The following is a 15,536-nucleotide window of genomic DNA, read 5'->3' as shown; positions in this document are numbered from 1 at the left end:
ACATCCTTGTAAACGCAATGGACTCCACAGAGAATGGATTCTTTCTTAATTATTAGATGGAATTTAGATTTTTCCTTCAGGGGTGAAATTAACAAAGTATAATTTATAAATGCGACACTGAAACGGAGCAATTCAAGAAGATTTTTTTTTCCAGAGATGTGCCGTTTTATCAGTATATGGTACTGTGGCAGTGTCACAGGGTTGTATATGTGGGAAGTATTGGGTGGCAGAGACAGAGTTAAGATCCTCTCTGCAAGCACACGTAGGAATGTGGCTAGAGCCGTCAATTGAATAAATGTTTAAATAATTAATTAAGGTTATTGTTATTTACTGCGTTATTTACTCCTTGAGTGTTTTGTATAGTTCTTTTGTTTGGGCCCTTGCGCTGGATATTTTGTTAATGTCTTTTGTTCTGTGTTCTGTCTAGTGTTGGTTTATTCTTAATATTTATAATAAATCCGCGCATCAGCGCTGCACTCACAGTACTGTCTCTTCATGGTCTGACATCACCCACAAGTCTATCTGTGACAGGTACACATTGAACTGTCATGCTCATGTCTCATTTTAAAGACTGCCGGAAGTACAGTAATTGGAAGATATGTTCAAAGAAGCATTGTTCCAATTCAATCTTGGGTATGATTATTAAGTACAGGTTTCTTGATGTGTTTTAACACTAGAACGACCGCATTTATAGGCATACCTAGAAAAACCATGACCAGTCAATTTGACTACTGTATTAAAAACAACATAAATATTGTAATGAAAGGACAAACAATTGAATATAAGTCATGGTTTTATTCAGGAACGTCATATAAAGCATTTACACAACCGAAACATTGTAAATAAACAGACATTTGAACAGAAATGTGTTTATATACAGACATGTTACATAACGCACATCCTCAGAAAACTGAAAACAATTAAATAAACTAATATTTTAAAATACATTTGTGTATATACAGGTATATCATATACATACAAAACTGTACAACTAAAACGATGTAAATAAGTATCAATTTTTTAAAATAAATTAGTTTATATTGCCTACATAACAACGCATATATGCAACTGAAGCTATGCGTTTATATACAGACATGCTATAATCGAAATTACATGAATAAAGAAACATTTAAACAGAATGTGTGTATAAACATTTATATAATGTACATACAAAACTGTAGAACTGAAACAATGTAAATAAGTATCACAATTTTTTCTAATAAATGGGTTTATATTTCCTACATAACGACAAGCATATACACAAGCTATGCGTTTATAAAGACATACTGTAATCTAAATGGCATGAAGAAATAAACATATGAACAGAATGGGCTTAATTTACAATTGTTTACAAAGTCTAAGATACTGCTATTTTCAAAATATGCAGTGCACTTACTGCATTGTCCGTCTTTGCTGCATCAGAATCTTGTTTGGTAAAATTCGCAGTAATTCCAAACACTGCTTTGCGATCCATTTGCAATGTGTATCGGGGTAGCAATGAATTCCTTAGAAAAACAAGTGACTTATAGTACCAGTGCAGACAGACAGCCTGGCTTACTTGAGGAATGCAGACTTCAATAAGGCTGTGATAAACACAAATAATACCGCAACATTTCATTGTTATAATGTTTTATATGTATTGGTCAATTTGACCACGCCTGGTTGGAATAGGTATGACTGTATTTTATCTCGCTAATTTTTGCAGTTACACGATTCTTTCTTTGTCAGGGTAATTAGTATATATATATATATTTAGGAAAAGTCAGCAAAGCACAGCTCTGTATCTTAACACACGCACCACAATTTAAATTTAAATTCCAAAAATGGTCAAAATGACCACCTTGGTCGTTCTAGTGTTAACCTATGTAACCCAAGAAATCTGATGACTTCCCAAATATAATTATGCTGAATAATTAACTTATTTTCCCCCCCTGGGGATGTATTTCACCCACTGTAGAAACTTACAGATGTCACACTTTACAGTTTAACATATCTAGATAACTGCATATCCAGTTATTGAGAGTGACAGGGGTTAGTTATATCAGGGCTTCTGAAACTTGGTCCTGGGGACCCCATGTGTCTGCTTGTTTTCATTCCAACTGAGCTCGCAATTAACTATACCATTAATTGAGCTGATCATTTTCTTAATTAGACCTTTTTACTTGTTTTCAGCTCTTAAGCGGTTGCAGATTTCAAGTTAGCTATAACATAAGTAACTTAAACTCTGCAACTGTTTAAGAGCTGAAAACAATTCAAAAGGTATAATTAAGCAAATTATTAGTTCAATCAAGTGATTGAGAGCTCAATTGTAATGAAAACCAGAAGACACAGAGGGTCCCCAGGTCTTATATATATATATTGTGAGATAGTGTAGTCCTGGGGGAAGGAAAAGGACTACACTTCCCAGAAGAACACAGGCTGAAAAGCCACAATTGTTTAATTGTTTAATTTAATTGTTTTATTGTTAATGATCCCCTGCACCTGGTAGTGATTGTAAATTAGGACCAGATGTAGGGTATATAAGAGGTGCAGTCAGTCTGCAAAGGGCTGCTGAGTAGAAGGAAGCAGGAAGGTGGGTTCCCTGCTGCCGAGCAGTCACAAGACAGGTATTGGGTGTACTCCTGGGTATTTTGTTTTGTTTTGTGGGGAAACGGCTTAGCCATCCCACTTTATAGTCAGGGTGTTCCTTGAAGTTTAGTCAGCGCTCCGAAGGAGCTAGGTGTTTATTTTGTGTTTGAATAAAAAGTGTGCAACCGCGCTAAAAACCAAAGTTCCTGCGTTGGGTCAAGTTTTTAAAGGGGCAAACGAACCTGAAGAGGTGGCTTTGTTACTATATATATATATATATATATATATATATATATATATATATATATATATATAAATATATGGAACCGCCTTTCCAACTAATGTCACACGTTGATTTTTACATGCATCTAGAGAATGATGAAACTTGGTTAAATGGATTCATGAATTAAAAACCAGGAGACAATGTGTGGAAAAAAATCAGGTCAGTGATGTTTGTGAAAAACTGTATTTATAATTCTCAATAATGTGACGGTTTTAGTTCTGTACATTGTGAAAATGCAAATAAAACACAACATACAACATGTTTAACGTTATTTATGAACATGTATTCACCAACTGACCAATAAACCTTAACCCTTTGCAGTCCATTTATTAAGTGCGTGTCAGGCGCGTCAGGTCCAATTTATTTTCACACGCACAGTTAATTTTAGACACACTGTTTAAAAGTATTTTTTTCCACATTCAAACGGGTATAAAAGGCCCTGCATATCAACAAAGCACTCACTAGGCATCTCCAGCCCCGCCCCACCCTTTCGTTCGCTATAGCTTTCACATATGCTAAGAAATAAATAATAATAATAATAGTCGTACATACCTATCAATCATCTCCTGATCACTCGTTTTATCACCAAACGCCTCAATAATGCGATCCAAGTCATTATTTTATTACTATAACATCTGAAAAAAGCTCTGCAAATGTCTGTGATATTCTCTGAGCGCTGATGCAATTGCAGCCAGCTTGTTTCCTTATGGCCGCCGTTATCTGATGCCAGGGGCAAGTATTCATTCAGATACGCCCTTTTTTTTCGGCTTGTCTCGGCTCCTGTCGCTCCCACTCGGCCATTGAATGGTTTTCTCTGCTTTTTCTGGAGAAAAAACGGACGATGTCGGACAGGGTCCGACATTGGACCGGATAGGAATAATTGCAATGTCGGACCAGGTCTGACATAGGACCGCAAAGGGTTAAGCATCTCAATGAAATTCAACATTTAAACCAGGGATTCGAACCAAAAAAAATTTCGTTCCGGTTTGGCTCCGAACCGACACCAGAATTTTTGGCTCTAGTTCTGAATGTTCCGAACGGCTGATTTTGTTCTGTTCCGGTTTGAACGAAATGAAATACTGGTTAATACCGATTTCTAGCCAAGTAGCTATTGTATTGGTGTTCCTAGGTCTTCATTTTCTTGAATAAAACAAAAAAGCATGAAATACAGTAAACTCTAGATAACTCAGCAATCAAAGGGAAAACGGTGTGACAAGTTATCCATCAGTATCAATAAATGCACTTGCTTCCTGTCTATAGAAACTACAATGCCTATGTTGCAGCCTTAAAAGAAAATGACAGCAGTCTGCTTTTCTCCGTTGCAACTTCCGTTAGATTCGGTTCCAGTTTACATTTTTTTTAAAATAAACAATTCAAAACAGCGACATTTCCCAACAATCTCGGTGGGTTAACGTCCTTACATTCAACAAATAACTTAATGCGATGTTTGTCTAAAATAAACTTTGCAGCTAATCGAGATCATGGCTCCATCAAATATGCCACTTGCTATTTTTTCCGTTCTGTTCCACCTTTCAACTTTGTGGTGTTTTTAACTTTTATTACTTTTAATAATAATAATAATAATAATAATAATAATAATAATAATAATAATAATAATAATAATAATAATTCCAGGGCTCTACACATCTGTCATGTATTTGAAATGTAATAAAAAATTTTTTAAAAAGATTAAAAACATTTGTGACAAACATCCCTTCAAAGGGTCATTCTAAAAGGAAGGTCGGGATGATTGGATGACTGAGATGAAGCCTGCAATTACTCTGACAGACACTAGAGGCCACTACAATAATGTCTGCTCTTTATTTGCCATGTTACTGTGTTTTGGTAGACACCACTTCTAATCGAGCTATAATTATGAAATATGCAGTTGAATATACATTTTCAGGAGAAATGCTATTATTAATATAGTCTGCAGTGGGAAAATGGCAAAACACAATACTATTTTCTGCCAATTCTTACTGGTTTGATGGGTATTAAAAAAAAAAAAAAAAAAAATATATATATATATATATATATATATATATATATATATATATATATATATATATATATATATATATACAGACGTGCTCAAATTTGTTGGTATCCTTACAGCTCATTGAAATAATGCTTCATTCCTCCTGAAAAGTGATGAAATTAAAAGCTATTTTATCATGTATACTTGCATGCCTTTGGTATGTCATAGAATAAAGCAAAGAAGCTGTGAAAAGAGATGAATTATTGCTTATTCTACAAAGATATTCTAAAATGGCCTGGACACATTTGTTGGTACCCCTTAGAAAAGATAATAAATAATTGGATTATAGTGATATTTCAAACTAATTAGTTTCTTTAATTAGTATCACACATGTCTCCAATCTTGTAATCAGTCATTCAGCCTATTTAAATGGAGAAAAGTAGTCACTGTGCTGTTTGGTATCATTGTGTGCACCACACTGAACATGGACCAGAGAAAGCAAAGGAGAGAGTTGTCTGAGGAGATCAGAAAGAAACTAATAGACAAGCATGGTAAAGGAAAAGGCTACAAGACCATCTCCAAGCAGCTTGATGTTCCTGTGACAACAGTTGCAAATATTATTAAGAAGTTTAAGGTCCATGGAACTGTAGCCAACCTGCCTGGGCGCGGCCGCAAGAGGAAAATCGACCCCAGAGTGAACAGAAGGATAGTGCGAATGGTAGAAAAAGAACCAAGGATAACTGCCAAAGAGATACAAGCTGAACTCCAAGGTGAAGGTACGTCAGTTTCTGATCGCACCATCCGTCGCTTTTTGAGCAAAAGTGGGCTCCATGGAAGAAGGAGGACTCCACTTTTGAAAGAAAAACATAAAAAAGCCAGACTGGAATTTGCTAAAATGCATATTGACAAGCCACAATCCTTCTGGGAGAATGTCCTTTGGACAGATGAGTCAAAACTGGAGCTTTTTGGCAAGTCACATCCGCTCTATGTTCACAGACAAAAAAAAGAAGCTTTCAAAGAAAAGAACACCATACCTACAGTGAAACATGGAGGAGGCTCGGTTATGTTTTGGGGCTGCTTTGCTGCGCCTGGCACAGGGTGCCTTGAATCTGTGCAGGGCACAATGAAATCTCAAGACTATCAAGGCATTCTGGAGCGAAACGTACTGCCCAGTGTCAGAAAGCTCTGTCTCAGTCGCAGGTCATGGGTCCTCCAACAGGATAATGACCTAAAACACACAGCTAAAAGCACCCAAGAATGGATAAGAACAAAACATTGAACTATACTGAAGTGGCCTTCTATGAGTCTTGATCTGAATCCTATCGAACATCTATGGAAAGAGCTGAAACTTGCAGTCTGGAGAAGGCACCCATCAAACCTGAAACAACTGGAGCAGTTTGCTCAGGAAGAGTGGGCCAAACTACCTGTTAACAGGTGCAGAAGTCTCATTGAGAGCTACAGAAAACGTTTGATTGCAGTGATTGCCTCTAAAGGTTGTGCAACAAAATATTAGGTTAGCGGTCCCATCATTTTTGTTCATGCCATTTTCATTTGTTTTCTTATTTACAATATTATGTTGAATAAAAAATCAAAAGCAAAGTCTGATTTCTATTAAATATGGAATAAACAATGGTGGATGCCAATTACTTTTGTCAGTTTCAAGTTATTTCAGAGAAAATTGTGCATTCTTCGTTTTTTGTGGAGGGGTACCAACAAATTTGAGCATGTCTGTATATATATATATATAGTAATATGGCAGACACTGCAAATCACTATTTTCTATCTATTTTACTTGGAAGATGGCTATTACATTTTTTTTAATAGGGAAGATGGCCAATAAACCCTGTCTAGTTACTCATATTACTGCTTTCTAGCTATTTGTAGTGGGAAGATTGCTATTACAGATGTATGTACCAGCTACCATAGGGACATGCAGTCTGCATTCTCAGCTATTGAAACTAACCTCTTCGGCCTAAAGTGAACTAAGACAAAAGTACCACTTCAACACCAGTATGTACATTTACTAATGCAAACTTATTCTCAGGATTTAACAGACAGGGTTTATTTACAATTTTCCCAAATAAAAACTTTTGTAATAGCCATCTTTCCAATAAAAATAGCAAAAAAAACGTGATATAAATAACTTGACAGGGTTTCTTTGCCATCTTCCCTAAGAAATGCATTTGTAAAACTCATCTTCTCACTAAAAATATTTTTTACAAAACACGCACTTTTTTACCTTCCCTTTTTCCTTTTAGGTTGTTCTCTAACCATTTACAAAAGGAACAGATCACATCACTATGTCCCCTTATTATACCGTCACCCATGACCCCTTGGTCAACAAGCACATCCGCTCCTCCAATCCGTGGAAGCCACGCCGTTTCCCGTCTGGGTCATTGGTTGCGTGTACCGTAGCTTCCATCGTCCCCTTTCTAGATGGCTGACTTCCGCCTAACCCTGGGAATGAACTGTCATGCCATCCAGCCCAGGGTACTCTGTTCCCTTTACACAGTGCCCTCGCAGGTCGGGAAGGAATAATTCGATCTTTCTCACATATCCCACCGCTCAGAGTGGAGCCGAAGGAACACTCGGCTAAATCTACTTTTCCCATTACTTCCCCCTCCCGGGAAAAATAATCCGCATTTAGGTAGTCTTTCCCCGCATGGTGTACCATGTGATAAATGAAGGGCTGCAATGCCAAATGCCACCGAGTTATCCGGGCATTGCTGTCCTTCATTGTGCTTAACCACTTGAGTGGGGCGTGGTCAATGACGTATGTAGTATGTGGGCAGCAGTGTGGGGTAGTGGTTAGGGCTCTGGGCTCTTGACCGGAGGGTTGTGGGTTCAATCCCCAGTGGGGGACACTGCTGTTGTACCCTTGAGCAAGGTACTTTACCTAGATTGCGCCGGTAAAAGCCCAACTGTATAAATGGGTAATTGTATGTAAAAATAATGTGATATCTGTATAATGTGAAATAATGTATAATGTGATATCTTGTAACAACTGTAAGTCGCCCTGGATAAGGGCGTCTGCTAAGAAATAAATAATAATAATAATAATAATAATAATAATAATAATAGTATCATAAAGAGTAAGTAGCCCATTTAATGGCAAAACACTCCTTTTCGACCACAGAGCAGTTGCTCTCCCGAGGGAGCATCTTTTTACTGAGGTACAGGATGGGGTGTTCTACTCCGTCTACCGTTTGGAACAAGATTGCACCCAAACCGACATGGAGTGCGGGGGCCTGGCAGAGTCTCTGCTTATCAATATCAAACACCCTGTGACATTCTACTGACCACTTAATTGAAGTTGGTGCTCTCTTTTTGGTGGTCAACTAAGGGATTGACCACTGTGGCATACTCGGGGATAAATCTTCGGTAATAACCAGCTAACCCCAGTAGAGACCTCATCTGAGCCTTGGTTTTTGGTATTGCCACGTCCACCAATGCCTGGACCTTGGTGACAACGGGTTTCACCCTGCCATTCCCCATTATAAATCCCAATTATTGTGTCTCTGTTTTGGCAAACGCACATTTTCTCAAGTTAGCTGTGAGCTGGGCTACCCTTAGAGACTGAAGGATGGCCGTGATCCTAGCCAGATGCTCTCGCCAGGTGGAGCTGTAAATAACCAAATCGTCAATATATGCTGCCGCATATTCACCATGTGGGTGTAAAACCTGGTCCATCAGTCTCTGAAATGCAGCAGGCGCACCATAAAGCCCAAACGGCATGGTTGTGAAACGGAACAGCCCTTCTGGTGTTGAAAATGCGTTTTTCTCTCTAGAGTTGCGGGTTAAGGGGATCTGCCAGTCAGGTCCAGAGTGGAGATGAAGCTAGCCATTCCCAGTCTGTCAAGGAGCTCGTCGACCCGAGGTATGGGTTAGGCATCGAACTTGACAATAGCGTTTACCTTATGGAAATCAACGCAGAAGCGGTTGGTGCAGTCCTTTTTGGCCACTATCACAATTGGACTCCACTACTCGCTCCTGGAAGGCTCAATCACCCCAAGTTCGAGCATCACCCATTCCTCTTTGCTAACGCCACTTTGCCGACTTTCTAGGATCCAATAAGGTCTCTCTCGCACAGTGACACCTGGTTGAGGGAAAGTGGCATATTCAACAAGGTTATATCTAGTGAGCAAGTCAGAAAAAATGTCATTGAACTCCACAATTAACTTACGCAGCTCACGTTGCTGATCAGGAAGTAACTGTTCCCCAATCAAAATGTCTTTTGTGTTAGAGGTCTCTAGACTGGGGCCTAAATCATCTTCTACTTCGCCTGGGGCTATAAATATGGCCTCACTTGCCTGCCAGGGCTTTAATAAATTTACATCTTAAATTTCTCTTTCATTACGGCGATCGGGCTGTCTAAGTTCATAATTCACCTTTCCTATAGCCTGAATCACTTCATATGGCCCCTGCCATTTAGCACATAGTTTCGATTCTGATGAAGGAAGCAGCATCTGCTTCAGGGTCTGATTGAAACGTTCCACCAAACCATACGTCTGTGGATGATAAACAGATGTCCTGATGGGACGTATTTTTAGTATTTTGTAAACTTGCTGTAACGTGTTAGACAGCAGCTGCACTAGTGGACCTCAATGGAACAGCTTCTGGGTATCACGTTGCATAATCTACAACCACTAATATATGCGCATACCCGGAAACAGAAGGTAGCAAAGGGCCCACTATGTCCATTGCAATGCGTATAAAGGGGGTGGAAATAATTGGCAGTGGGACCAAATGGGCGGGGTGCACTCGACCCGGCGCTACTCGCTGGCAGTCTGGGCATGTGGCTACATATTTCGACACATCGTTATGAAGTCCTACCCAATAAAATCAAGCCAATATTCAATCCCTTGTTTTGTCAGCTCCGAGGTGGCCCGCAAAAGGGATATCATGCGCCAGCCTCATGAACTCAGGTCGACAAGATGGAGGAACTAATAATTGTGTTACAGATGTCCTGTGCCCGTGGTAAGGTTTACCCTATACAGTAATTGCCCCTTGATAATGAAATGTGAAAATACTAGTGCCCCAGCGCCATCAACATCCTTACCTTCAATAGACTGTACCTGTCCCCAAGTGTGCACTAGTGAGGGGTCGTTGTGTTGGCCCCACACTATGTACACTAAGTGCCACGTGTCCGGTATATTGAGAGGGGCGGGAGTAACATCTGCCCTAGATGGCCCAGTAACCTCTCCCTCTCGGTCACACTGTGTTCCGACCCCCTGTGACTGGTGTTTGTTACCATTGGAGCATTCTCCCACCAAACCACAGCCTTGTCTCATTAATGCTCCCTCCCATTTTAGTATTCTTCTATCTGTATTTGTTTTTCTTGGATGAAAAAGGGGAGAAAACATTTCAGTTTGAAAGGGAAAAACAGCACCAATTATTTCCCTTTTTCTGCCATGTTTAAGTGTGCGGTCAAGACTGCCATTAATTGAACCAATTCTCTATAATTTGGCCAGTCTTGATCCAGAATTATTGGGTGTGGTAGCCTTTCCGCCACCCCAACTACTAGGTGGCGCTTTATGGGTCCTACCGATAAGTATACTTTTAACGTGGGATATATCGCTGTATCTCCATGGACACAGGAGATCGCCACCTGGCCTACACCCAGTCCACTAATGCGTGGGTTTTCACCTTTCCTAAAACTGCATTAACAATACAAAGCCCCTCCCAACCATTTTCCCGTCGCTTACCCGCTTCAGATGCCCAATTGCACATCGCCACGTCACACTCCATTGCCGATGGGCATTACCTGGCCTGGTTTCCCTGTTGGTTACATCTAAAACAGATAGGGGTTGCTTGTGGTGCAGACAGTTTATGGTGAAAACAAAGTGACGTGTTATCCGGGTTTAGTGCTGGCGTTGGTGACAGCTCTGGATCGTGTTAGCTGTCTCAATAGCACACAAGTACAATTTAAGACAAAGTAAACAAACAAAATACTCACTTTTTCACTGTCCCGTTTTCTTTTTAGGTTGTTCTTTAACCATTTACAAAAGGAACAGATCACATCATTACGCCCCCTTTTTATATTGTCTCCCATGACCCCTTGGTCAAGGAGCGCATCCGCTCATCCAATCCGCGCATGCCACGCTGTTTCCCCCCTTCCCCCTCCGCCCCCTTTCTAGATGGCCAACTTCCGCCTAACCCTGAGAATGAAATACCATGCCATCCAGTCCAGGGTACTCTGTTCCCTTTACACAGCACCCTCGCAGGTCGGGAGGGAGATCTAACACCAAGAATCATTCGATCTCTTTCACAAATATAAAAAATGTACACATTTTATTACTATTTAATTAAAAAATATACTTGTGGTATTAACAGAATATTGAATGATCGTTCGTGGTATACCATTTTTTTTCGCAGCAGGAGGATACCCAATTAAACCACGAGCCCCGACATTCAGTATCCTCTGTATAGTAATCTAAGGCAGTTTTTTTTTCAAACCAAACACTTTTGTGGCTGCACTCTGTACTATACTGACCAATACAGTAGGTACAATGCAAAGCAATTCTAAACTATGACACAGTGGTGAAATGGGATAGATGAAACACCAACACCATTGTAAGGTTGATTAAAATAGGGTCTTCTGGGGATCTATAGGGGGTTACTGGCTTTCTGATGTGGCCACACACAATCAACCTTGTGGCCACATTTGAGAAACACTTATATAAGGTAATATGGTCCATAAAGGTGCACCAGAATGTTGAAATGTATTTACAAAACATAACCTGAAAATGTTATTATTGCTATAGATTCAATTTTTTATGTTGTTTTTTCCCTTTCTTTTCTCTGGCATGACTCATTTACATATCAAAGACTTAATGGTGCTGTCTCTCAGCAGAACGGGAACAGTATTTAAATCCTCAAGCCCACTAGCATAAAGCAGATTAAAGGGGATTTTGGAAGCCTGCTTTTTCTCTGTCTTAAGAGACTATAAGTGGAGTGTAAGAAATTAATCTTGAACTTATTTTATGGAAGTCAACAGTTTGTTACACAAGACTTTAAAAACAAGAAAAAGGATTAATGGTGGGAAAATGATTTTTATTTGTAATCTTTCAGATACAGTGGTAATCACATTGCTTAGAATAAAAACTGCTTACAGTACAGTATATGATAAAATACTACACCATTTAGGGGGTTACTATCAAACTACTTTCATATAAGTAGCATGGATGAATACAATTATTACCAGACAGGATTAAAAAAAGAAGAATACAGCATTCTTCTGTCATGATACTGTAATAACACATTTCTTTCCATTCCTATTCACTCCAGCACCCTGGAAGTTTCATGTTCACATATAGCCAGTTCTGGTCCTGCCCTCAAGGCCTGCTTTATGTTTTGTGTAACATAGACTTGCTTCAGTAACAAAAACAACAACAAAAACAGACAAACACTGGTATCCAATTGTGAATAAAAATTGTTGTGGAATTCTTTATTATAAACTTGCATATCTACCAACAAAGCACTACCTTCAACTGTTTGTCAAAGTGTGTGTGGTCTGCTGTTATGTACACTCGCTGCTGTTTCAAATTTTTTGTCCAACGCCTGTAGTACAACACATAATATTGACTACAGCACTAGACAAAATTTGGCATCCTACATCCTATGAACAGTGTTATTTCAGTGACTGTTGCTGTGCTGGAGAGGATGTTGCAGGACAGGCTAGATTGTGGACCTCTCTTCTCTACCTAAAGCCAAGGGGACACTAGTCTACATGTTGCTAGAAAAAGTAGAATGTAATCTGTTGCTTCAAATTTCAGGGGACACTATTCTACACTATGTAGACATTGTAGATAGAATGTTGATGGACAACACAGAGAAAACAATACATAGATGATATTTCCTATCAAAATCGACTTCATGCCGCTCCATTACATCTTGTGGCATTACTGACACATTGGTCATTAACTACAAGGAATGGACCGATTAACACTTATTTACTTGCCTATACCACCTGAAAAAAAAAGAAAGAAAAAAAACGATAAGGAGAGACTCTCTTTCACAGTATCGCACACCGGCTTTGCATTCATTTTCTCCGCCATTTTTCCTTTGGGTTTTTTTCGGCAGCAAAGAAGCTAGTCACATGGCTTTTTACATCACTTTCATTAGCTGATTTATTTTATTATGTAATGTTGCTTCTACATAATCAACAGTCCCTTGATGTGAATCTTTGTATTTGTACCACAGTTCTATTTTGCCAGCTTTCTCCATATATTCATTGGCTCCATTAGCTTAGTTTTACAGCTTGCATGGTAGAATACATCTGCAAGGTTGCAGATTGATCCATAGCATGCAGAGTGGCTCACTTCAGTGCCCCATATTTCCCAGTGGGTTGAGTGTAATAAATACAACAAGCATACACAATGTGCTCTTTTTCAAGATAATAGTATTTTTCTCTGTGTAGCTTGCAAGAGGATCACTGTAAGAGTGGTAAAAAATTATAATTTTTGTCTGTGTGTCTTAAAAAAAAAAAAAAAAATACAGAATGTTGTTCCTGTATTGATTACTGTCCGTGCGTGGAAAGCAGGTACTACTCAGCCTTATATTTTATTACAAGTCCTCCAACACATACGTGGTTTTATTATTTATACTGAAAAATGCACATTCATGACAAACGGGATTGTATTCTTGTAGGCCTAGTTAGTTCAAGAGGCCATATTTGAGCAAAAGGTCCCGTTCTCTAATCTGATTTCACAATGAAGCTGAGTACTGTTGCATGACAGGAGGGATTTTCTAATTTAGCTGTATTTATTTTTTTGTTTTTGTTTAAGCAGCTTTTTTGGATGGTACGGGTGCTGTATGAAATTCCAGCAACTTTTTGAAGATGTTTATTTGTACAAACATATTTTAGATATATTATTATTGTATGTATTTGAAATAAGTGTGCACATATTTGCAAACTGATGGAATACAATAACAAATAAAAACATATTTTTTCCACCATTGAACAATGAATTGTATTTTATTTTAATTGTGTGGTGGTGTCTTTCTGAACGATTTGCCATTCAAATGATCAATTTATTTGCTCAGATGTAATTTGGACAGACACATTAAAGACAGATGTGATTTTTGTACGAGGTGCAGGAGAGCTTTCTGTTCTTCGATGATGGACAAATGTAACACCTTTCCCTTTTGGTCTGATACTCGTAGGTAATCTGTTCATGCACGCTGTAAAGTTTGTAATCAATTAGATGGAAATTGTATATAAACATTCATGTTTTACTAAATTGGATGAATATGTTTCTTTTTTATTGGAAAGTGTATCATAGAGTATCTGGAGGAACAAAATTGTAATGTCCTGCTATGGCCTTTGGACCCATTGAACATCTGCTGTATGGGATCTGCTAGGGACAGTCCTATTAGGACTTTCAAAATACGTTCAAGAGACACAATATGCACAAAAGTGTAGTGCTATAAGAACATAAGAAGAACAGAAGAAAGTTTACAAACGAGAGGAGTCATTTAGCCCATCTTGCTCGTTTGGTTGTTAGTAGCTTATTGATCCCAGAATCTTATCAAACAGCTTCTTGAAGGATCCCAGGGTGTCAGCTTCAACAACATTACTGGGGAGTTGATTCCAGACCCTCTCAATTCTCTGTGTAAAAAAAGTGCCTCCTATTTTCTGATCTGAATGACCCTTTATCTAATCTCCATTTGTGACCCCTGGTCCTTTCTTTTTTCAGGTCAAAAAAGTCCCCTGGGTCAACATTGTCTATACCTTTTAGGATTTGGAATGCTTGAATCAGACCCCCGTGTAGTCTTCTTTGTTCAAGACTGAATAGATTCAATTATTTTAGCCAGTCTGCATACGACATGCCTTTTAAACCCGGGATGATTGATGTAAGAGGAGCTCTAGCATAACTTTCATTTCTTAACCCTCATAAGGTAACCTGGGGTCTTTTCGGACCCCACAGTGTTTTAGTATCAGTTGTTGAGTGGATCTATTGACTTGATTGTTTCCTTTTAGGTAGTTGTCAGGCACCCATACTGTTACACTATGCAAAGGAAAATTCTAGTCCAGGCAGCCTGGTTGATTTCCCAGATTGTTTTAGGTTTGGGGTCCATATGGACCCCAGGCGTAGTGTATCGGCAGGCCCGACCATCTTGCGTGAACATCTCAGGCACTGTAATTGCTAGCTTCCTGGTTCAAGGCTTGTTTGAAAGTATAGATATGGAGCTTTGGTGTATTGTATGTCCTGAACACAAATTCCTAAGCGAAACTACAGCAAACCAAAACTAAGGCTTGAGTCATGTGACATGAGTCAGCTGCTAAGTTTCGTTTGTTGCCTATTACTCTTCAACAGATAGCGCTCTGGTTTCAACGTCATTTAAAAGCGCAGGCTTTGCGCTTTCCATTGATGCCAGGCATGCCCGTATGCATACTTTCTACCACCCCTTCATTCAGTGCTCCAGTGCTGTGACACTCAGAAAATCGGTAGGTGTGTTCAAGTGTCTGTAACTCAACAACAGAAAGAGCTAGGAACACAATATACCAAATATCACATGCCTGATGACGTGTTCCTAGAATAAACTACAGCGTCCAGAATACAGTGGTTCCTTCACTTCACAGCTGTGCACATTGGGCATCTTATCCATTTTGCATAACATAAACAACACATTATACCAAACGATGGCTAGAAGTAAAGGAAAAGCTAAATAAAGTGTTAATATACACATTTTCCTTCATTCATT

The 15,536-nt window shown here is 39.0% G+C and overlaps 1 protein-coding gene across 3 annotated transcripts in view; it reads left to right on the top strand.

Annotated features, from left to right (window-relative positions):
* The window catches only part of LOC117407400 (microtubule-associated tumor suppressor candidate 2-like), a 323,947-nt gene that overhangs the window by 155,549 nt on the left and 152,862 nt on the right, over positions 1-15,536 (top strand). The gene's annotated exons all lie outside the window — the stretch shown is intronic.

Source organism: Acipenser ruthenus, chromosome 8 (assembly GCF_902713425.1).
Source record: "Acipenser ruthenus chromosome 8, fAciRut3.2 maternal haplotype, whole genome shotgun sequence".
NCBI classification, from domain to species: Eukaryota; Metazoa; Chordata; class Actinopteri; order Acipenseriformes; family Acipenseridae; genus Acipenser; species Acipenser ruthenus.
The sequence above is the reverse complement of the archived record's forward strand: the minus strand, read 5'-3'. Positions and strand labels throughout refer to the sequence as shown.